Genomic DNA, 23,911 nt, shown 5'->3' on the forward strand with positions numbered 1-23,911 from the left:
TCATTTGTATATCAGCTTTCTGTAAGTCTGGCATAAACCAGACCCTAAGGCCTGTTGCATCTGGAATTGTGTTGCTGGATCTCCAAAACCACACCAGTCTCTGGAATGTGATGTTCTCAACTACTGATTTTTCCTGGGAGTCCCCATGTGGCTGGCTGGCTCACCCCAGGGCATCACACACTCTCACTGCAGTCTGGGAAGGTGAAAGAAACTGGCTGCATGGTGTGTACAAAGCATGTTTTTTGTATTTTATATCTTACACATAAATAGTATTTTGGATGTTATTTAAACATTTTAAAATATTTGTTTTTGAATTTTTTAAATGGTGGTAAAGATGTTTAACATGAAGTCCACCCTCAACATATTTTTAAGTGTATATAATATAGTAGCACTTAAAAACATTTGAACAAAACATTTAAAAACAGAGAGAAATAAATGATGATGCTTCATGAACATAAGTGTTGTGGAGCAATGCAAGCCTTTTATTAAAATACTATGGAATCTTTGAAATAAAGGTTTTTCTTACAAAGAGAGCCCAGAATAATGAGGGTTCCTGTTCTAATGGAGCTTTTCTACTGTCCAGGAGTCTTAGTGGAAAGCTCTTTCCAGCACGAGGCCTCGGCCCTTATAGGGGGAGGACAGCAAAAGAGCCGATTCCTTTTCCCAGAGCAAACTTTGGTGGTTACTGTCTTGCATTACACTTGGGGGATAAGCCCTGTAGAGCCCAATCTAGGGGGCCAGTTTCATGAGTATTCTTGCCAAAGCTTACTTCCTTGACTCTGCTGCTAAATTCTGACTCTTACTTCTATTGATATACTTTCCAAAATGAACATACTGATATCTGCATAAACTATTCCATGTGGCACAGTAAGCCATTCCACCCAGGTATTCCAAAGCCATAGGGAAGGTGGAAAAACTAAGATATGTATAGGGTCTTTAACAGTTACCACTCCTCACAGAGGGTGCATAGGAGAGAGGCTGCCATTCTGTGTTCATTTATATAATTAATAATAAAAACTACTGTCATGCTTTACAAATTGTTATTACTAACAGTCAAACATTTGCTATATTCCTGATTCTGTGCTGAGTACTATACCTGCATTTAATGATGTCTCAGTCTTTTTGTGGGGAGGAGGGTAGGTAATTACATGTATTCATTTATTTTTAATGGAGGTACTGGGGATTGAACCCAGGACTTCATGCATGCTAAGCATTCACTCTGCCGCTGAGCTATATCCTCCCCCTATACCTGTATTTAAGCACAAATCCTTATCCTACTCTGTTCCATTTGATGGATGCCCCCATTCCCTGTAGCGTGCTCTGCAGTTTACCTATTAAAGAACCTGCTACCTGGAAAAAAAATCCTTAAAACAACTCAAGGTAGTTGCTATTGTTACTTCCATTTTCCAGATGAGAAAACTAAGACTCAAAGAAGTTAAATAGCTCACTTAAAATCATATAGCTAGTAAATGACAGAATCAAGTCTATTTTACTTCAGAACTTGAATTCCTTAAAATTAACTATTCAAATAAAGTACATGGAGACTTCGTCTTCCAGCAATGGGTGCTTAGCTTGTTTTGCACCAACCCCTCTGCTGAGAAAACTAGAAAAGTCAGAATATAGATATCTATTAAGGCATAAGAGAGTTATCAAGAAAGCAAGGGCCAATATTCCACACAGGTGAGACCTACATTTGGTGCCACATTTTTAACCCTCAAAACACTTGCTAATTCAAGAGCAAGTGACTGAGGAGCTGAGCAAGGTTTCTGGTAGACTCACAGGAAACAAAAATTAGAGTTCTGGCTGTACCAAGAAGTGGTGTTCTTCAAACACCCCAGGCTTTCTACTGGAACCCAAAAGGGCTACCCCTTGAGTGAAGGTGAGTTGGAAATGGGTCTGTCCTCACAAGGACTGAAACCCAGCCCCAAATCACCTCAGTCCCTAACTGAATGAGGAAACTGGCCCCAAACCTAGTGGACAGACACAAGCAAAAATAAATCCTCTCTAAAGAAAGATAACATGCAATTTCTCAAATGTTCTCTATAATTTTTTCAAAGTCTGTTGATCAATAGAAAATAACTAGAAATACAGAGACATAAGATTTGACTAAAAAGGAGAAAGTGAAAGATAGACCCTCAGAAAATTCAGATATTTTGCATTATCTGACAGAGAACTTCTGATAACTATGGTTAAAATGTTCAAGGATTTTAATGACAAGATGGAAAAAGTTCAGCAAAGAACTAGGAATTATATAAAAAGAAAATTCTATAACCGAAAAATAATATAGCAGAAATTAAGGAATCAGTAGATAACTTGGTCAGAGTTTAAGAGAGAATTAGTGAACTGAAAGGTCAAAAAATACCCAGAATGATGCTGAGGGAGAATTGGGCAGACACAATATTTGAAGAGATAATGGCTAAGAATTTTCCAAAACTGATGAAAGATATTGAGCTATAGATGTAAGAAATACTATTTATTGGCTTCCAAGCAGGATAAATGGAAAGAAAATCACAACTAATTACTTTATAGTAAGACTACTGAAAAACAAATTTTAAAAGTAGCCAGAGGAAAATATAGATCACTTTTAAGGGAGCAACAATAAGTAAACCTAATAGGCAGTATTTTCAAAGAGTTTACAGAAAACAACAGCCAACATGGAAGACTACATGCAGCAAAAATACCCTTCAAAAGACATTATCAGGCAAATAAAAATAGAATTTGTCACCACTGGAAAGTACTAGAAGTACTAAAGGAAAATACTAATGGGTGTTTGGGCAAAAGGGACATTATTACAGATCACAGCTTGGAGATGCAGAAAGGAATTGAAAAGCAATGGAAAGGTAAATATGTGCATAAATCTAAAAGAATAGTGCCATAAAACAATACATTTATGCTTTATGGGGTCTTACATGTATAAAGAACTAAAATACATGACAAAAATAGCATATAAGTCTGATGGGAGGTAAATTAGGAATCGAGTATTCTGAGGTCCTTGAACTGTCTTAGAAATGGTGAAGGCACTAATTTATATCAGAAATGAACAAAGCAGGGTGCATGTGTCAATTTCTATGATATTTTCTGAAAAATAATAAAAGAATATAAAACTAACAAGATAATATGAATACGAAATTAAAAAAAAAATCCAAAGGCGGCAAGAAAGGAGAAAAAAAGAATAGAATAGATGGGGACAAATAGGGAAAAAAATTAAGAAGGTAGATTTAAATCCAAATGCATCAATATTTACATGAAGCACAAATGGACTAAATATTACAACGTGCATACAATATTGTCATCTTGGATAAGGTACAAAATCTAATTCTATGGGACTTAAAAACAGCATACCTTAAAAATAAAAATACAGAAAGGTTGAAAGTAAAAAGATAGAAAAAGACTTCTTATGCAAGTATTAACCAACAGGAAACTGGTGTATTTAGCATCCAAAGCAGACTCCTAAGGTAAAAAGCATTACTAGAGTAAGAGGGATCTTTCATAATGATAACTGTTCACTTTACCAGGATGTGCAGCTCACTGAGGCCTTTGAGCTGTTTATGAAGCTCAGAAAGGATGCCCAGGCACTGCTTCAGCTTAAGTGACGGACCAGGAAAGTAACTCAGTCAAGAGGCACCAGATTCAAAGTAAGTATTTGAAGACAGAATGTGTGTGTATGTGTGCGCATGTGTGCGTGTGTGTATGTGTGTGTGTGCATGTGTGTATGAAAACTTGAGGGATGGAGTAGTAGGATTCAAAAGGACAAGAAATGCAACATGTAACATTTTCTTTTGTAAGTCAAATACATGTTGGCTAGGCGCCTCCCCACCCCTGCTTTTTGGAAGATGATGACATCATTAGGAAATGTTATTAATAATTGATCACGCTTATCAAATGCTTACTGTTCTAAATGCTTTGCAGGTATTAATCCTCACAACAACCCTGGGAGGTAGGTATCTTTATTACCATTTCTATTTTACAGATGGAAAAACCAGCAACTAGCAGAGCTGGAATTCAAAACAAGGCAGCTGCCTCCCAGAGTCCCTGCTCTAAACAGTATGCAATATTGTCTTTGGATTTTACAGTCTGTTCAACTTTTTGGATATACATTATCGAACCTCATGACCCAGCCCTTCCATTTCGATGACTCTAGGTTGTCATGGAAATTGTGCACAAGGGGTTAGAGGGGATCATAAGAAGGAATACATGTTTATTGACGGGTCTACTATGAACCCCGGTATTCATCTAGGTATGTTAAAAGAAACTTACTTGTAGATATTATTAGCCCCATTTTAAATATGAGGAAAATGATGTTTAGGGACATTCAGAGACTTAACAAGTCACTCTGAGTAAAAACAGAGAAGAGATTCTCTCCTGGTCCATTTGACTCCATTGCCTCTTCCCAATACACAACATTGGCTTGTTACGCCACAAAATTAGAGTAAACTGATTAAATCTTGGTGTGTTGCTTCTTCAAGGTTGTCAGCCTCTGCTAAATTACTGATTGTATCTTCAAAGGCGTGACTAGTGAGGCAGGGATAATGCTGCACTTTAGTACTTTTAGCACTAGATGGTGGTATAACACCATACATCTCAAGTGCTATGGGCCCAGAAGAAGGTTATTTCAGAGTCGGGACACTGGCGGGCAGGATGCTACCTCACAGCAGCATGAGAAACTGTGGACAGAGGAACCCCTCACTAGTCCTTGGTGCTAAACTCTGGGAAGGTGGAGAGTGGGGCTGGGAAGGCAGCTGCAGGGCGTAGAATACTGACAGCCTAGGCTTTTCTCAGTCTTGGGCTGAGCTCCTGGCTGCACCAAGCCCTGGTGAGTGGACGTGGGCACACACTTACCCACAATGGGTCCCCTACCTCAGAAATTCCTGCTAGTGAGGTGAGGGGTCCAGGCATCTAGGAGCTTGGCACTGCAGTAATGTTCAGAAGACTGCAGATTTAAAAACTCAGTAATCCTGTTGGGAAACAGCCCGTCTGTGCTTAGCCACTTTCCTATCTGCCTCCTGCCCCTCCTGGGGACCTGCTTGACATTACAGAGTCAGCTGGGATTAGAACCCATATCAAGGCTCTTTCCTGACATGCTGGCAACTATCCGAAGAGCTTCCTTTAGTAAAACTGTTTGAGGGTCCTTTAAATTTTTGACAGCCTCTACTTTAGGACAAATTAGCAGAAAATTCACTGATAAGACCACAGTATTTGATAGTATGAGATAGTCATAAACTTGATGGGTTTGTTTTACTTTGACTCTTCAAAACTGTTCAGAGCATCAAAGACAAAGAAAGACTAAGGAACTGCTTCAGACTGAAGACATGGAAACTAAATGCAATGTGGGATCCTGGACCAGAAAAAGCACATCGGTGGGACAACTGGTGACATTTGAATATAGTCTGTAGATTAGTTAATAATGTTGCTTCAAGTTAATTTCTCGCTTTTGATCATTGGACTCTGTGGCTATTGAAAATGTTAACATTTTGGGAAGCTGGGTGAAAGGTGTACAAGAATTCTTTGAATTATTTTTGCAACTGTTTGTCAAGTCAAATTATTTCAAAATTGAAAGCTGAATAGAGGAAAATTTACGAAAACATTTCCTTAACATTATTACGGAACATTTCTAGTAGAAAAATATAGAGAATAAAAATAACCACTTGTATAGGTGACTCAAGGGTGCTGTGAGGGGCATCAGAGAATTAGATGGTTTCTGAAAGAGTTAAGCATTGTTAAAAAAAAAAAAAGCATTGTTGTCTCACTGTCTTTCTATGCCAAAAGTTGGCTCCTGATGCTTGAATAAGACCACTATTTTTCAGGCAAGGGTCCTTTAAATTTTTGACAGCCTCTTCTTTAGGACAAATTAGCAGAAAATTCACTGATGAGACCACAGTGTTTGATAACAAGATGGCACCTTTTGCCTTAAGCCTTACTTAGCAATTCTCTTGGGAGATATTTTTCTTCAATCCTTGTCTTTTATTACAGGGATTTAATCATTAGTGGCTAAAACTAAAACATATAGATTAAAATGGCCTCAACTGCTTAATGTTTCATTGACCTTTTTCTTTAACTTAAAAAAAATAAACTTTTAGAAGTTCAGATTTACAAAAAAATTAGAAAGTATGCAGAGTTCCCACACACCTGCACCTAGTCTCCCTTATTATTAACATCTTACATTAATATGGTACATCTGTTGTGATTAATGAACCAATATTGATATATTGTTATTAACTGAAGTTCATATTTTATTCAGACTTCCTTAGTCTTTACCTAATGTCCCTTTTCTGTTCTAGAATCCTCTCTAGGGTGTCACATGAAATTTAGTTGTCACGTCTACTTAAACCACTCTAGGCTGTGACCATTTCTCACTATTTTTGCAACTTTGTGGTGATCTTGACAGTTTTGAGGAGTACTGGTCAGGTATTTTATAGGATGTCTGTCATTTAGGATTTGTCAGATATTTTTCTTACGATCAGAATGGGATCCTGATTTTTTCTTTTAGGGAAGAGCACAGAGGTGAAAGTGACATTTTCTTCACATCATCTCAAGAGCACACACCATCAACATGAACTATCCATCACTCTTGGGCGTTGACCCTGACCACCCAGCTGAGGCGGCGTCTGTTAGATTTCTCCACTATAAAGTTCCTCTTACTTCCTCCCTTTCTACCTGGTTCTCTTTGGAAGGAAGTCACCACATGTAGTCCACATTTAAGGAGTAGGGAGTTTTGCTCTACCACTTTGAGGGCGGAGTATCTACATATATTATTTAGAATTTTTCTACGTGGGAGATTTGCCTCTTCTCTCCCATTTATTTTTTCAATCATTTATGTCAGTATAAACTCATGAATATCTATTTATTTTATATTATGGGTTTTAATCCAAAACTTCTTTATTTTATTGCTCAAATTGTTTCAGCCTTGGCCATTGGGAGCGCTTTCAGTTGGCAAGACTGGAATTTGAGAGGTGGGTTGTGCAGGATGTGGATGCGGAGGTATTTACAGAAAGTGGTAACCGAAATTGGTGCCACCTATGAGGTACCTAGTAAGTAATTTAAGAGACTATTATTTAATGTCAAAACCATCATAGATAATTATGTATTAAAATACAAAATTGCATGTGTAATTAAGTTGGGATAAAGACCTTAGAGAAAGTTAGGTTTTGTAGCAGGCTGTTTTGCACCTCAGATACTTAGGGAAACAATCACTTTGCTTCCCTTTCCTGCCTCCTCCTTCTATGTGCCCAGCAAATTGACTCCTTTTCTACAGTGCCCACAGAGGGACGTAGTCCACAGTGGGCATCCAGATGCAGAAAGATGCTCATTGCAGCATTATTAATAGTAGGAAAAAATGGGAGACAATATAAATGTCTATAAAGAACGTGGTTTGGTAAATGAGAGTGTATCCATTTGATGGGAGGTCATACTATCTTTTTAAATGACAGTTATAAAGACTATGTTGTAACCTCAAAAATGCATGTGGATTTTCTCAAAAAAAACTGACCTCTCCTGCACATCCTTTCTTAAGAAGCTGCTGGAGGATGTGTTTCCAGCAGAAAAAAACCCAGAGAACTGGAAAGACATTCAGGACTCCAGATACTGGAGTTAAGAGTTACAGACTTTATACTTACTATGTTTGAGGAACAACAACAGAAAAAGAGTAAACAAACAAAAAGGAGCCATGGGATACTGGAGTCAGTAGCAGAGAAAGGAGATCCAATATCAGAGACAGGTGAAAAGAATCCACAGGGTGATGATGGAGGAAATTCCCGGGATGGCAGCCATTTGCAGATAGAGAAGGCAACATGTTGAGAACTGTGAATTCCAAGATCCCTGATGCCTCAGGACCATCCTTGTGACCTTAGGACTAAAGGTCTGGGTGAGACTGGCCCCCATTCTTCTTTGCACTTGGCTTGTCCTGTCTACCTAGTATCAAAGTTCCTGTGCCCCCTCTTTGCCTTGATGCTTGGATTAGCTTTTAAATACTCCTGACAGCTGACAGAAGATCACTGTGAATGTAGGGGAAAAAACTAGAGAGCAGCCTCCTCCCTCTGAAATTTCTATTTATGATGGACATCCAGTACAAGGTCCAAGTTACAGTTCTGTCAAATGCTTTAAACTTGTTGATCCTTATGATGTCCAAGACTCATTATGATCTTGCCCATTGACATCCCCAGAAAGAGCTCTTGCAAATATTCAAGGAAGTCAAAGCCAGATTATGACTCAGATACTTTGTTATCTTATCTTCTTTCAGGAGCCTTTACAAAATAGTGTCAATATCATCTTTCTCTCAAACAGTCAGGTTTGTGCTTCCTTGTCAATTTTTTTTAAACTATAAAGAAAAGCAAGAGAGTGATGAATACAAAAGTCAGGAAGGGGTCATCTCTTGGGGAAGGGCACTGTGGCAGAGACTATGTGCAATGGACAGCGCTGTCTGGGTATAAAGGAAGACCACATCGGCCAACCTCCTTTATAGCAGAATTGAAGCCATGTGGTAGTTTTCACCAAAGAAAGCAGAGATGGGTCACTTCTTAAGAAAGGCAGTTAAAAGCAGATACGAGTTCTTCATGCCCTCTCTCTAATTTGCCATACTTGACTGGAAACAGAAAACCTCCAGGATGGTAGAATTACAAGATGGAAGCAACCTAAAGTCTTAAATTACTGCTGGATGGTCAAGGAGAGCTCCTTAGCCTGCATGGATGGTGATGTGAACAAGATGTAAGTGTGTGTGTGTATGTGTGTGTGCGTGTGTGTGTGTGTGTATTCATGTATTTTGAGCTAATGAAATTATGAGATCTGTCTATAGCTGCTACAGTATACCACTGGGGCTTCTAAGTTATTCCTATCTATTTCTTGAACTGGGTGATGGATACATGGGTGCTAATTTATTATTATTCCTTAAACTGCATATATTTTATATACTTTTGTGTATGTTTGATATATTTCATGATAAACACTTAGAGATACCCTCTTCTATACATTATGATCACCTTAAATTGAAGGTAATCGATCTTGTTAATTGAATAGGATATGCAGGAATATAAATTAGAGCAATGTTTTGGGAAAGTGTTTCACAATATATCTCAACAAACTAAATGTTATCCTTTGATTCAGTAGTTCCACTTCTAAGAGTTGAACCTATGGAAATAATACTAAATATTAGAAAAGTTGTATGCAGAAAGATGCTCATTGCAATATTATTAACAGTAGTGAAAAGTGGGTACAAAAGAGCATGGCTTATTAAAGTAGAATGAGTCTACTCAGTGGAGTGTCATGCAGCGTTTCAAAATGATGACTGAAAAGACTATGTTTAACTTCAAAATGCATATGATAGGCTATATTTAAAAAAAGAGAACACAACATTATTTCAGTGGGATGTGTATAGCTTGGTGAAAAAATTGTGAAACGAAAATCTCTGAGCAACACTTGCCAAGTTCATCCTATACCTAAGTGTTCTTTAGACCATTACTTTGAAAAAAGAACAATAATTTAGGCATAATCCAATGCATATAACTGAAGTTTAAGAGAAAAACAGAAAACATGTTTGAAGTTATAGATGAGATCTTTTTCTTCATCTAGATTAGTTTTAAAAATTCAAACACATATTTACTAAATCTGATTCACTTCAGAAATACAGTTGGAAGAATTAAACATACTTATGGGTGAGGATGGAGGAGAGAAGACTGAAAAGGCAGGGCTATGAGGGGAGAGGGACAAGGTTCATTTGGTCCACTGGCTGGAAATATAACAGACAGTAGAATTATTTGTCAAATGAATGGGAGATGACCCCTAAAATTTCTCCCATTGTGTCCTTATATGACCTTTCATTTTATCATCCAAAAAGAAATTAGAAGATGTTCTGTTGTTATAATGCTCCTTTTCCCCCAAGGCTTTCTAATCATCATGGCTTTCTCAGGAAGACAGAAGACTCATGGATAAAGAAGTCAGTTTCTAAGAAGGTGGCCAAACATAGCCTCCTTACTCTCCTCTTCTCCTCTCTTCCCCCTGAAAGAACAAACCACCCTTCCTTATCACTGGAAGTTCAGTTCTTCACTGTTGTTTACTTTCTCAATTAGGCTGCCATGTTTTAAAGTAGTAAGACATTTTACCACTTCTCAAAGGTCTTTAATTGCCTTACAACTATTTCGCTTTGGAGGGCTGCCAGGGTGATGGAATCTCAGATCACAGACACAGATAAGATGCACAAAGAAAGAAAGATACAAGAAGAAGGTAAAAATGTCCATAATGAACTCACGTATCTGGAGGAAACCTCTAATCTAATGAGAATGGATTTTGTTGAGAAGATTGTACATGAACAATTAATTATTCATGGCAGAGACATCATTAGGATTTCATTTTGCTTAAAGGCCTCTAAGTGACTTAGGCAATTGGGTTAAGCTGGAGAAGAATTTCAAGAGAGAGACAAGAGAAAGCTTTTCATTATATTGACTTTTTCTAATATTTTCATGATAGTTATTAGGACTTGGCACATTAATTACACTCCAACTAAAAACCTCCAATGGTTTGCCTCAGCAAGAGTTTCCACATGGGTGGATCATTGACCAGTATGGTCAGATGGAAGCTGATTGACAGAAATTTCTGAAAGGATTAAAAGATTTATTTCAGAATTTTATGATAATTCAATTTGGCTTTTTGGTTACTTTGGGAGTGTAAGGAGTCTCACTGAAATGACAACAGGATTTGTGCAACTTAAGACATTTGCACTCAACGATCACTTTTCTAGGGCCCTAGGGAAGGGGAGCACCTGTTAATTTGTAGTAAGTGTAAAGTAAGATACTTTAACAAAAACCCTAGAGATCTGGAGTATTATAGGCCTAGTGCCTGCTTATCTCAAAGGCAAACGTCAAAAATTGGGGCCAGGCTGAAATTTCAATGTGAGATTTAATCTAAACACAGAGATACAGGATAGATTTATAGAACTGAATATGGAATCGATTTCAGTGGGCACTGAAAAAATGTTAGCTGAATTAATTCAGGAGTTTTTGTCTATGTTTGTATCTTAAGCACCCAGGACAGTGGCTGGCACAAAGCAGGTGCTCAGTTAAGTATTAGTTATTGAGAAATTTTTAAGGTTTTAAATAAGAGCATATCTGTGTAGGGAACATCACACCAACTAGGGATTGCAGTTGGGGGCTGGTGTTGTTAAAAGGGAGAAGCTTTTCCCTGTTTGAGAAGTGAAGAGCCCTATGACACCTTTAGGATAGCAAAGTGTTAGAGTTAGCACCCTGAGCCTGGGGGTGGAGCGGTAGAGAGGAGAGAGCTGCAGGTGTGGTGTAGGAAGCCCTGGGGTAGAAGTTTTAGGTGAGTCCTGGTCCAGCGACCACAGCAGCAGTGGCCACCATATGCAAAGATCTGCACGTTGTAATAAACAAGAACTGCAACAAAAAAGTAAATTACAGACCATGGTAGAAGGTGATAAGTGCTACAGAAAACAAATTTTAAGATCAGGGTATGCCTAACATAATTTCATTTACAAAAATCTCCTTCACACATTTTCAGAAACCTATCTCATGGAAAAACAGGATATTCCCTTATCTTTACACATTCCCAGCAATGCATTTTTATAACCACTGCTTAACCGATCATGATATTAAGCCAACATTTAGACAGCTTTTATACAATGGTAGCTCTAATTTTTCAGCAGCGAAGAAGTTTTCCCAACAGCTCCCTTATTCTCATATCATAACTAACTCGATACGTATGTGTTTATCTCTCTGTAAGTCTGTGTTACGTGGTGTGGTGAGATGGCATGTTGTTTTCTTAGCTTGACACATACCACAGCCAGGATTCCAGGATATAGTTTACACATTTTACAGCTAAATGTTTAGGCCTTGAGAACAGGCCTTCCTCTCTTAAAAGTCAATACTTCGCTTTCAACACTATTTCCTTCATGTAGGGTGAGGAGAAGTCTCGCCCCTGAATTTGGCCCTGAGTGAAACACAAGCACTGGGATGAAGCAGAGGGCTGCGGCAGAAGGAAATGTTTCTTATGTTAGCTTAGCTTGTGGCCAAATGGAAAGAATTTGTTTTCATACCAATCAAATATGTTCACAGGTGTGGAAAGGGAGACTCGTGTTTGTGATCAAGTCTCAAGATGGTTCCACCCTGCCCTGATTTGTTTTAGCGTATTATAACTGTGGTTCTTGCCTCATAAGTCTGAAGAATTTTAGGATTCTGGTACCCAGTAATAGTTTACAATAAAAATGTGGGCTTTGTCTTCTTGATCTTTTTTTGGGAAAAATAGAATTTGCCAAGGTGCCTTTCTTTCTTCATCTCTATCCCATAAATCCTTCCCACTATCCACATTTTAGTATAAAGTTAGCTGTTAGGATTATTGTTAGACATGGGGCCAAAGTTTCATCTTCTAACCACTGAGATTCTTCAATTTGTGGGAGAAAATGAAAATAAAACAATGGCGTAGTTTAAATTTCTTCTCTGAGAAAAATGGTGTCACCAAATCTGTACCTTTAAGCCAGGCTGACCTGTTAAAACACCATGAAGGCCACCGGCAAATAGGCACTGTGGACACTTTAGCTCAATTGGCTCAACTTTTTGGTGCTAAATTCTAGTTCCATCCCTGTTATTCTTGGCTTCTGCCATTGGCCTGGTCTTACAGCATCAGCTCTACTTTTGCTGGATGGATTTTGCGTTTGAACTTTGTTTCCCCAGCTTTGACTCTTAGGTGGCCTAGGAACTCAAATTCTGCCCTATTCTTCTCCTGATTTCTTCAAGTAAATACAGCCTAGGCTTTGAGGATCAAATACCCACTTGGGTTTAGGTCAGGCCACCACAGTTGTTCTGAATATTTTGAATAGTAAAAGCAATGCTGATTCCCCACCGTCATGACTACATTCGTGATGAAGTTTCTCTGGAGCTGCTGGGAAGTCTTGTTCCTTATCTGCAGCCCGAGACCACAGTCTCAAGCCTTCTTTTGAAGTCTGAAGACTTACCAGTAGGTTGGAAGGCCCATCATTTGCTCAGGAGGGAGACCAAAATTTTCATATCCCCTGCGGTAGGCACAATAACAGCCCTACAAAAACGTTCACGTTGGAATCCCCAAGGACCTCTGACTATGCTACGTTACATGGCAAGAGGGAATTAAGGTTACAGAAAGAATGAAGCTGCTAATAAGATGCTTAAAATCGGGACATTATTCTGGATTATAGAGGTGGTCTTAATGCAATTATAAAGGTCCTTTAAAGTGGAAGAGGGAGGCAGAAGAGTAGGTCAGAATCAGAGAGATTTGAATATGATACGCTACTGGTTTGAAGAGGCTGTGAGCCAGGAAATGTAGAAATGTAGGTATCTGATGTGCAGGAGGCTCTAGAAACTAGAAAAGGCAAGGAAATGGATTCTTTCCTAGGGTCTCCAAAGGAACGCAGACAGCCCTGCCGACACCTTGATTTTATTCAGCCTAGAGTAAGATGCATTTCTGACCTCTCTCCTTCAGAACTGTAAGATAATAAATTTGCATTGTTTTAAGCCACTAGTTGGTGTAAATTATTACAGCAGCAATAGGGAACAAATACACCCCTCAACAACAGAAAAAGCCGCTTTCTATTCCATGATGAAGTTTTATAACCTAAAAAAGAAATCCATTCTTGAACATGTAAGATAAAACTCTACTTAAAATGCCTGGACTACTGGATATAAATACAGCTTTGGGCACACCCTTAATTAAATCCTCAACTAAGAAATTTACATATGAAAGTGCTTGCTTAAAGTATATGGACATTTCAGAGACTTTGGAGACAAATTTCCTGATAAAACACAGTTTCTCCAGAAGTGTACTGAGGGTCATTTCCGTGAGTTCTTGCCAATACTGTGAATTTATCTTTTTAAATCTTTGCCAATTGTTAGATGAAAACTTGATTTTCATGTATACGATAAATATTCATTGAGTAGTCATTTTCTGCCAAGCAATACATGGTGCAATGTGTTATTTTAATTTGAAAATATTTAGTTGTTTGTTGAGATAACATCTTTTCATAAACTCAGTATTACACATACATATATATTTCCTGTTTGTAGAGCTCACTCTGGCTGTTGTGAGACAAATGGAGAGTGGGAGGGGACTTGCGGCCAGAACTGTGAGGTCAAGAGATCCCTCCAGAGGCTATGGCAATAGGGCGAGAGAAAGCTGAGAAAGGCTGGGCTGGGCGTGCGCAGTGCAGGGGATGAGAAGTGGTCAGGTTTGGGTGTGCTGTTGGGGTAGAGCTCAGAGGACTTGCTGATGGACTGCAAAGGGTGCTGTGAGGAAAAGAGGGGAATCAGAGAGTTGTGTGAGATAAAAGCAACCATGTGAAAAAGTCTTCTGGCATATGTCTAGTGAGCAATAATTGTTATTTCTATTTGTAACGTCTTCTGTTTTCCCTGGACATTTGATCATTTTTGGATCAAATGACTCAGTGTAGTGCTTAGTGTTGATTAACATTGCCTATGGCCAGAGCTCCCCAAGAACGCATCTGTAGTGGGAAAAAACTTGCCTGTGTTAATTGCTACAACAAAGGAGATCACCCCAGGAAGCAGCTCAGGATTTAAACTTGTGTCAGGTGATTTTGTGGAGTGTTTAAAGAAGCAGAGTACTTTTCTGGATTGGATACTGTCAGGAAGTAAAATTAAATCTATGGATAACTCAATAATTTCTATCTAGGAGATGAGAGAGAAATGGAGTGGAACTAAGGGTGTAATTGGCAAAAAGGCAGTGGTCACTAACGTTAGCTGAACAAAGGAGATTTTTGATTACTTTCATGTTTTTCCTAGTATTCTTGTTTTTGTCTGTACTCAGACATCATTTCAGGGGAGTCTCACTTTTATCTCACTCTGTCATGATCACAGAGTGACCTCATCTGATGTTGGTGTTCTATGAAATTGTAGAATATCGGGGTCTTGCTGTTAGTGCCAGCTGATGGCTTTTAGAGGTTTTTTTTTTTTTTTTTCTTCCTAATTCTTTCTTTTGGTCAAGGTAAAGTCAGGCAACAGAACATTAATCTACGATGTTGAGATTTTCACCATCACTGAGATTGTGCTTGTCAGGAGATTGTCCAGAGAATATTATTTGTACTTGGACAAGTTAGTACTTCTTGCTCCTTTGACTGCAGGGTGCATTGTTGAATAATCTGACAGGACGATGGTTGTGCATTTTTGTCTCTGTACAGATGCCAGTCAAGTGGGATATAGGCAATTATGAAAGACAACATTAGTCTTTGTAATAAGCTGTCAAGTCAGGGGCCAGATGACTAAACGCATGCCAGGAAAACACATCCCCACACTCAGGTGGATCTCTCTAGAGATCCAGGTCATGCCCCTTTTTCAGTCTAACCACAGAACTCTTCCGTCTCTCTAATTGTACTTATGTTGGCAAAGTAAGGAGTGCTTACTAGAATATAAGTTCTCCCTTATCTAGTGAGCTTACTTAGTTTCTGGGGGCCTTCCAGGTAGAAATAGTGTGTACCTAAAAGTAATACTGTAAGGAGTGCAGATTCTAGTGAATAAAAGTCATTTTTTACAGAAGAAAAATTCTACTTCCAGTTTTACTCAATTTATATATTATTCATATACCAATTTCACTGAACGATTTATTAATGACCCTTCGTGACTGTATTTAAACATATACAGATGTAAAAATAATAAATATAGATATTTTAACTATAGCTTTAAAATGTAATTAACCTACTGATATATCTTTAAAAATATTTTTTCCATCATTCACACATATTTAAGTCATTATTTCATCACTGAGTGAAACAGCATGAAAGAACTTGATCTTTAAGTGATAATATATCTATTTCTGACACTATCAAATTAGAAAACATATTTCTTTAGTGGTTGGGAGTAAGCCAGAAGTCATTATAATTTTGCATTTATCATTGGAATACACTGATTTTGACAAGCAAACAATCAAGTCACATCCATCTAGGAAACTCACAGGCCCCAAGAGAGGTAGCCAAGGACCCTAAATGAGGGCCCGTATCTGGGTGACATGGCAACACAAAGAGGTGGGTGCAAAGCCTAATGCGAGTGTGGAAGCGGGCAGCACCGTGGAGGGCCCAGGTGCACGCCACCTGAGAGAGTCTCTGGGTGGAAATGTGTAGAGCTGGAGTGGGGAATAAATAAAGGAAAGGATTGGGTTGGGTTAAAAAAAGGCAAGTGTAATTATGGAGGGAACTTCTGGGGCCCACAGTGAGTTACATCTCCTGCCATTGCTGCTCAACTCATCATAGGCGGAAAATCATATCGAATTCTATCTTTCCTCCATTGCTCCATGGAGGAGATAGTGAATTAGCAGAAACGGGCTCACACTCCAGCACCCTAGGTGAGCTGACCTTGGACAGCTGCCACACTGAGGTCATATTAATTCTCACAGCAACCTTGCTAGTAGATACTAGTGTGATCTTGATGTTTCATAAGAGAAACCTGAAGGTTAGAGCAGTTAGTATCTTGCCCGCGTGCACAAACCTCATGAGTGAGCTAGCCAGCCACGAACACAGGTAGTCTGACTCTAGAGTCCACACTCATAACCCCCACACTACACGTCCCCTCTTGTTTCAGGTCTTCCCCCCAAATCACGTCCTTTTGCAGGTGTCCCACGTTAGTGGGGAATCAAGGTTGACACTAACTCAAAGGTTTTGACGCTGAACAACTGAGTGGATGGATGGTGGTGTTGTTTCCTAGGATGAGTAAGACGGGTAGTTCAGATCTAGGGAAGGGAGCGGTGAAGCAAGATTTCTGGGATGCTTATTAGACAGCCAAGTGGAGAGCTGAGTCAGCAGTTGGATTTATGAAACTAGAAAGAGAGGATAGAGACTTGCAAAATTTATTGTCCCCCTCTCAAAAGCTCTTTTCTACACTCCATCATGACTTTCCAAAGAGAGAGAGAGAGAGAATGGCAAAATGGTATAACATTAACATTATTGAATATAAGAGATAGGGATATGGGTGTTAATTGTATTCTTTTTACTTTTTGGTAATGTTTGAAATTTTTTGTAACAAAACATTAGCTGTGAATTCTCTTTTGAATCTGTCCTGCTTGCTGGTTTGGATTCCAGGCAGAACAGTTGGGGAGGCTCTGTGTTGTGCTGTGAGGTGCTGCCTGATGAAGCCATGGCTACAGGGGAGCTCTTTGGGCTGGGCTTCAGGGCCACGTTGGGCTGTGGCCCTCTGGGAAACTCCTTGGAGGATGTCCTCGGGAAGGTGAGCAGGCAGGTAACTGTGATACCTGGTGGCCCGGGGCCAGGCTCTGACTTCCTTCAACTCTTTGGAGTCAGTGACATGTGCAGCCATGGTCAGACTTTTCATAGATCTCTTACTTTTGTATGGAAATCATTCAGAAAATTTTATTCAGCTAAAAGCTGGCTTTATGTTAAGCAGGAAAGACAATTTTGTTGATACAAAATTTGCCCCATTGATTCGGGAAAAATGTAAATCCACTGACAACCTCAGCTCTGATAAAAAGGAGTTTGGGAAGCTGGAGTCCCCTGTAGGGTGCTCTGGCCTCTAGAATCAGCCATCAGAAGCCACATGTAGGGAAGTCATACAAAGTTGAAGAGGACCCACTGATCGGTGTAGGAAACCGTATGCCACACCTGAGGCCATATAGGTGGGCTGAGAGAGAGAAGGCAGTGTGGTACGAGTAGGGGACATACTTCCCCATGGAACACACTAGTGCCTTCAGGACCTGCTGGAGCTCCATCCAAACAGACTGTATCCATTTAATGATGGAGTGATGCAGCGCATTCTCGACTTTGTGGCTCAAAGGGATGGCACCTAGTGCATAAGAGGCAGCTCAGGATACACTGTGACAGTGATCCATGATCAACTGTTGTCTCTATAAAGGCCCAATAGAAACTGAAAAGCTGTTTCTCCAAAGGAGAGTAGTTATCTGCAGAGAATCCGTGGCTTTGTTCAAAAATCCTTAAGAGTCTGCACTGCAATGTACCTATTGAGGTCTGCCAGACATTCCACATTGAATCCCTATTTGCCACCAACACTTAAGCACCATCCATGCCATGGGCACCATGCCTGCATGGCAGCCTGAACCTGTGGCAGCGCCTCCTTTTGTTCTGGACCCCACTCAAAACTGGAAGCCTTTCAGATTGCTCGACAGGTTGTTGAAGTAACATCCTCAAATGAGGTATAAATTTGCCTCCCAAATCCAAGGAATCTCATAGGAATTGTGTTTTTCCTTAGTAGTAGAAGAGGCCAGCTGTAGCAACATGCCTTTCACTTTGGAAGGGATATGCCAACATACCCCAGACGGTTGGACCCGCTCAATTTTTCACTGAGGTAGAAAGGCCCAGATGTTTGGTGGGATTTATTTCCTACCTCTGGCATGCAAGTACGGTATCAATGGGTCTACAGTAGTCATTACTTCCACACATCAAATCCAGTCAACACAAATGTCATTAATGCAATGGACCAGAATGATACTCTGCAGAATGTAAATGGTGATCAAGATCTCTATGGACTAGGGCTGGACCATTAATGTATCTCTGAAACAGGACAGTGAAGGAAAACTACCAGCCTTTTCAGCTGAAAGCAAACTACATTTGATGGCCTTTAATAAGAGGTAAAGAGGAAAAAAAGCATTTGCTAGACCAGTAACAGCTTATCAGGTAGGTGGGAAGGGATTTGTTGACTTGCTGCAGCAATGACACTACATTTGGAATAGCAGCTGTGACTGGAGCCTCTACCTGATTAAGTTTATGATAACCCACTGTCATCCTGTCTACTGCACAGGCCAAATCAGCGAACTGAATGGGGATGAACGGGGATGAACGGGGATGAACAGGGATGAATAGGTAGGAATCACCACCTCTGCATCTTTCAAGTGCACTGTGGTGGTACTGACCTCTGCAATCCCTCCAGGACTGAGATATATATATATTATTTATTTATTTAAATTTGTGGTAGAGGTTTGTAGTTCCTTTTAAAATAAATTTACTTAAGTAGAAAAGGAAAAAAGAAGAGTAAACTTCCAAAAGAAAAATGACCAGTTCATTAATTTTGTGATAGTACAGGTGAAAACTATAGCCCAAATTTTGAATTTGGTATGCGAATTACTAAAGTTTCAGGATGCTCTTCTCAACTACATTGCTTTTCACTAGGCAAATCACTTCCTTTGAGAAAATGTGTTTTACCCATAGCCTCACTGAAGGAGGGCCAATAGAATATTAATTATCTGAGCATTCTTAAGCATAACTGAATCAGCTTCAATTTGCCTAGACAGATAGACATTTTAGTGGTTCCTGGCAAAATGTAATAAACTGAATATCTGTAGGCTTTAATGTAATCTCACACAGTCCTATTACATCCCAATTACTTTTTTGACCTTTTAAGGATAGTTCTTGACTTAAAAACACACACAATCTGCAGTTCTGAATGTCTTCTTTCTGTGCTATGCCAAGGAAATCAATAGATCAGAAAGAATGAATATCTTGTATGTCTTCCATTTGTAATAATGCTGTCCCAGGAAAGGCATAATGTGTGCTTCCCCAGCATAATAAATGTTTACTGAGCATTGTTTGTGAAAAGCTCCCTGTTTTTCATTCCCATGAGTTTCAGGACCTTAACAATATATTTTAGTCCCCTTAAATTAATAAACAAATCCAGGATCAATCCTATTGCTACATCAGAAAAGGTGAGAGAGTGGCTGGGTTAGCCATAGGTTTGACACTGGAAAGAAACTCCTCTTGAAAGTAGGTTTATAATGTATTTAGAGGTAAATGACAGTGTCAGATACACAGTCCAGGTCAAACTACCCAGAATTACACAGTTTCCATATAGAACAATCAGCATGAAGTCCAGTTGCCAAATGATTATGATATTAATAAATTAATGCACTCATTCAAAATTGAATAACCAAATTACCATTTATTGAATATCTATTACGTACTGAGTTCAAAGCTATACTTGGGGTAAACAGAGCTGCATATGACATGCTGACTGCCCTCTGGAGACTCCTAGTTTAATAAGAATGAAGGCTAGACTAAGTCTCAGTAAAATGAGATGGGGCAAAAACAGAGGAGAGTGTCAGGTATGGTGGCACAGAGGAGGCTGTGGTCTGCTCTACTTAGAAGAGTCAGGGGCACTTCATAGACGGGGAGGGAGATGAGTAGGGTCTTTACTGCTGAGGTGAAGGAAAGTCATCTCAAAGTGGAAACTAATTCCAAGAAGGAGGATTAATTCTACAGTTACTGAAGTGTGTTTAAAATCACTACTCTTCAGGATGATCATTTTTAAGTTTATTATGCTACATTCATTTGCAGCTCATAGAAAGCTCAATTAACAGTGCTCTGAAGAGGTAAAGGTTTATTTGTTTCAAGCAACAAGAAGTGTGATGTAGGCCAGCTAGGTCTGGTATGATAGTTCAGGGATACATTTGGAAATCAGGCTCTATTCATCTTTTCCTCCACTAGCACTAGTGTATAGCTCTTATCCTTCTATTTGTGCCTCATGGTCACATGCTGCAGCTTCCAGTTCATGTCCACATCACAAGCAGGAAGACAGAAGAGGGAATGAAAGGGTGAAGGGATATTACAGCTGAATCTATTCTTTTAAAAAAGCTTTTCTGGAATTTCCTCCTAGAGACTTCAACTAACATCACAAGCTTGAACTTGCTTACATGACCATCCCATCTTAGTGCAAGGGAGTTTGAGAATCAAGAATGTTAGCTTTCCAGCCCGTGACTCAGGAATCTAAGAGAGAAGGGGGCTGTGGATAGTTTGTGAATAGCTAATGTGCAAAGTTTAGCACAAAGGTCTTGCAGGGGAGATAGTTCTAAACCAAACTCATGTGATTTTAGCCCTAACATGAGTTCTAAAGGAGGTCTAACTAAACATCCAAAGGAGAAGAGCATCTACTCTAAGCTCTTCATTTTGTAGATGAGACAACTCAGTCCAGAGAGACTAAGGGACTTGCACAGGCTCACACAGGTAACTAGTGAGAGAGCTGAGTTAGAACTCAGGCCACCTGGTTTCCAGTCTTAGGACTTTTCTTATGTACACTGAAATGATGTGCTGAACTCTGAATAGAGTTTACACGCATCTTGATTCGAACTGTAATCACAAAATATTGAAAAATTCTCCAATTAGGATAATCAGAACAGAAAAACAATAGCTATAATAAATAAAAACTCCAGAAGGAACTAAAAACTTCAGACACATGAGCAAATATCAATAAAACAGTTCAATGTGTACTTAGTATCTTGGTATCTTACTTATCCCTAGAAAGGAGATGAAAGATGAAAGACAATGATTACACAGGACAAGAATAAAGTCATCTGTGTTTTGAGGAACAAAGATCTAAAACAAAGTTGGTTCTTCCAAGCAGAATTCAGAGAGCCTAGGAAGTGATCATCAAATCTTTCTCCTAATCTTTCTTCAGACTGTAGAAGCAAGATGATAGTCCTCCTCCAGAAAGCTATTTTTCAGTCCCGTGGAGCCTAATTCTGATGACAGCACTCCCGCTTATCACGGGATGTCTAAGGGTCTGTCAAATGGTAGTTCACAGAGGGGAGGATAATGAATGAGAAAAACATTCCACAAAGACATTTTTTTCCCTTTTGCAGTGAGAAAAGCCTGCTGTCAAATGATTGCCTCTTACCTAAAAGAAGGCCGCTGAACACCCACACTGCGATTTGAACCATAGAGAACACAGGTTTTTTTTACTAAAATGCATGTAAAGAATGATTTGGAAGGAAAATTATATGAGCATGTTGTAATGACTTGATCAGGATGCAAGTATGCCAAATACTAACTTCTACTTCCAAACATTTTGAGAATGAAACATAACAGATATACATGATTATACATTTCTACAACTTCTCTCCATCAATACACACTCATGTAAGTGGCTGCCCTGATAACCTCTGTCTGACGTTTGCTGTCTTTCTGTGGAAGTATGTTGGTGGCTGATTCTTAAATCTGTCCTCAGTGATTTTTCTCATTTTGTAATAGTGTTTTCAAGTAATATTTTAAATTTTTTTCAAATTATCTTAACGTCTGCTCTGAATCCTGCCATTTTAAACCCATATGGCAGTTAGTGGCCTCCTTAGACATACCACTAATCTGGTCTTAGCTGTGAAACATTTATGCTATAGCTAGACAAGCCTACAGTAAAAGGAGGGAAAGGAACACACTGATAAACTGCACTTTTATTTAGCCTCCAAATCTAATGGGTAATACTTTATTGAAATAATATGTTCTGCTTTAATTTTAGATCATGTTAAATGAAGAGACATTTGGATTTTTCAAGTTCTTTACTGCATAACACAGTGTAGCCCAGTAAATAAACTTTGGTATGCAAATATCTTCAATCTGAGTAGGTGTTTTTTTCTTAAAGTAGTTTAAAGATGTATAAAATTTATTTAGCTCCTAGATTCATAAAGATTTAGTAGTATAGTGTTAAGACAGTAGTTCCCAAACTTTGCTGCACCTGGGAATTGTTTACAAATTGTACAAACGCCTGACTTCCACCCCCGTGATTCTGATTTAACTATATGGGGTGCAACCTGGCTGGGGTTTTTATATGAAATAAGGTGTGAGAACTGTATTAAGGGGATTGCAGCCATCCCTCTACCCCCAAAATCCTTCAATATCTTATGGTGACGGGTCTGCTCTTGCCTAGGCTAAGGTGTACAGATGAGAATGTCTCAGTTAAAAATATCTCTAGCTGTGATATTTGAGAGAAAAGTGGTGTTTTGATTTTTAGATTATCTGGCTAATCCCTCTCTTTGTTAACCTACGAAGTAAGAGTTGACTATGTGAGTACAAGAAAAGTATTTACTAAAAGCTATCATAAAAGCCCAGATTAGCAGAATCTTACATATGCTCTCAAATTTTTGCAATATTTAAAAAGAATTATGGAGAGCAGTGAACATTGAAAGAAAAGGGGTTTTGGAGATGCTAGTGAAAAACATTTGTTAAAGTCACACAGAAGTGCAAAATAATTGCAGTTTTACTGAATCAGGTGGGTTGGTCCATTTAATAGAGATGGGGAAAACTTCAAAAGGAAGGCAATCTAAAGTCAAAAATAGAAATTGATATTTTGAAAAAGAGTAGCAAATTTTGAATATTGCCTGGGGGTTAATCACTCCAAATTATTTTAATATGTTCATTTAGCCATTACAAAGTGGCATGCCTTAATGCATACACAGCGGGATCACTTACTTGGCAATGAAAATGAAGTGCTAAGTCAGTTGTTCTCAGAACTGGCTGAACATTAGAATCACATGGGGAGTTCTGAAAAGTCCCTGGACCTCAGGCTGCACCCCAAATCAATCATGTCAGAATCTCTGGGATACGGGCCAGGCCCTGGCACTGGTGATTGCAATGTGCACCCATGGGTGAGAGCCCCTGTATTAAGTAAAGAGCACTGTAGATGTTGGATACAGTCCTCTCCTGTCATTAGAGAATAATAAATCACTGAGGTGTGTCTGCACAGTTACAGTGGAGGAATTTGGAGGATTTCCCAAAAGTTAGAACAAATGAGACTTTCTAAAGCATTTTGCTTCCTAGAGCACTTTTGTGAGAGGGGTTAATTATTAGAAATCTTGTTTTACAGAGGGTTCAAGAATCCTCAAGATTAGGGACTCTAAGATAGCCAAAACCTCTGACACCTGTGAGGTTTTTCTATCTGAGTATGATATGAGCAGGGAAGGACAGGGATGGAGTACATTTCTGCTTGTGCACTAACTGGGAATGATTGGTGGTGATTTTCTGGAGCATGGTGTGAGAGAGATCCTGGAGCCAAGTCAAGCTTTAGCAGAACGAGTACTAGGATTGCTTATGGTGTCTGTTACAGATGCAGAGGTGAGCTGTGGAAACATTAACGCTGCATTTTTCCTACCTCGGTATCAGAAAAAGAGCTGGAGTTGTAAAGTAAGAAAGGGATAAATGAGAATTCCAGTT

The 23,911-nt window shown here is 39.1% G+C and overlaps 1 long non-coding RNA gene across 2 annotated transcripts; it reads left to right on the forward strand.

Moving 5' to 3' along the window:
* On the forward strand, positions 1–22,317 carry LOC140697551 (uncharacterized). Of its 2 annotated transcripts, none has more exons than XR_012074700.1 (5): positions 1–222; positions 3,516–3,635; positions 17,051–17,195; positions 21,571–21,847; positions 22,221–22,317. It is a non-coding gene; the product is annotated as an uncharacterized lncRNA (long non-coding RNA). The 2 variants fall into 2 exon arrangements; XR_012074699.1 differs by having other exon boundaries at positions 21,571–21,659.
* The last annotated feature ends 1,594 nt before the right edge of the window (positions 22,318–23,911 follow it).

Source organism: Vicugna pacos, chromosome 7, assembly GCF_048564905.1.
Source record: "Vicugna pacos chromosome 7, VicPac4, whole genome shotgun sequence".
In the NCBI taxonomy this organism is placed as follows: domain Eukaryota; kingdom Metazoa; phylum Chordata; class Mammalia; order Artiodactyla; family Camelidae; genus Vicugna; species Vicugna pacos.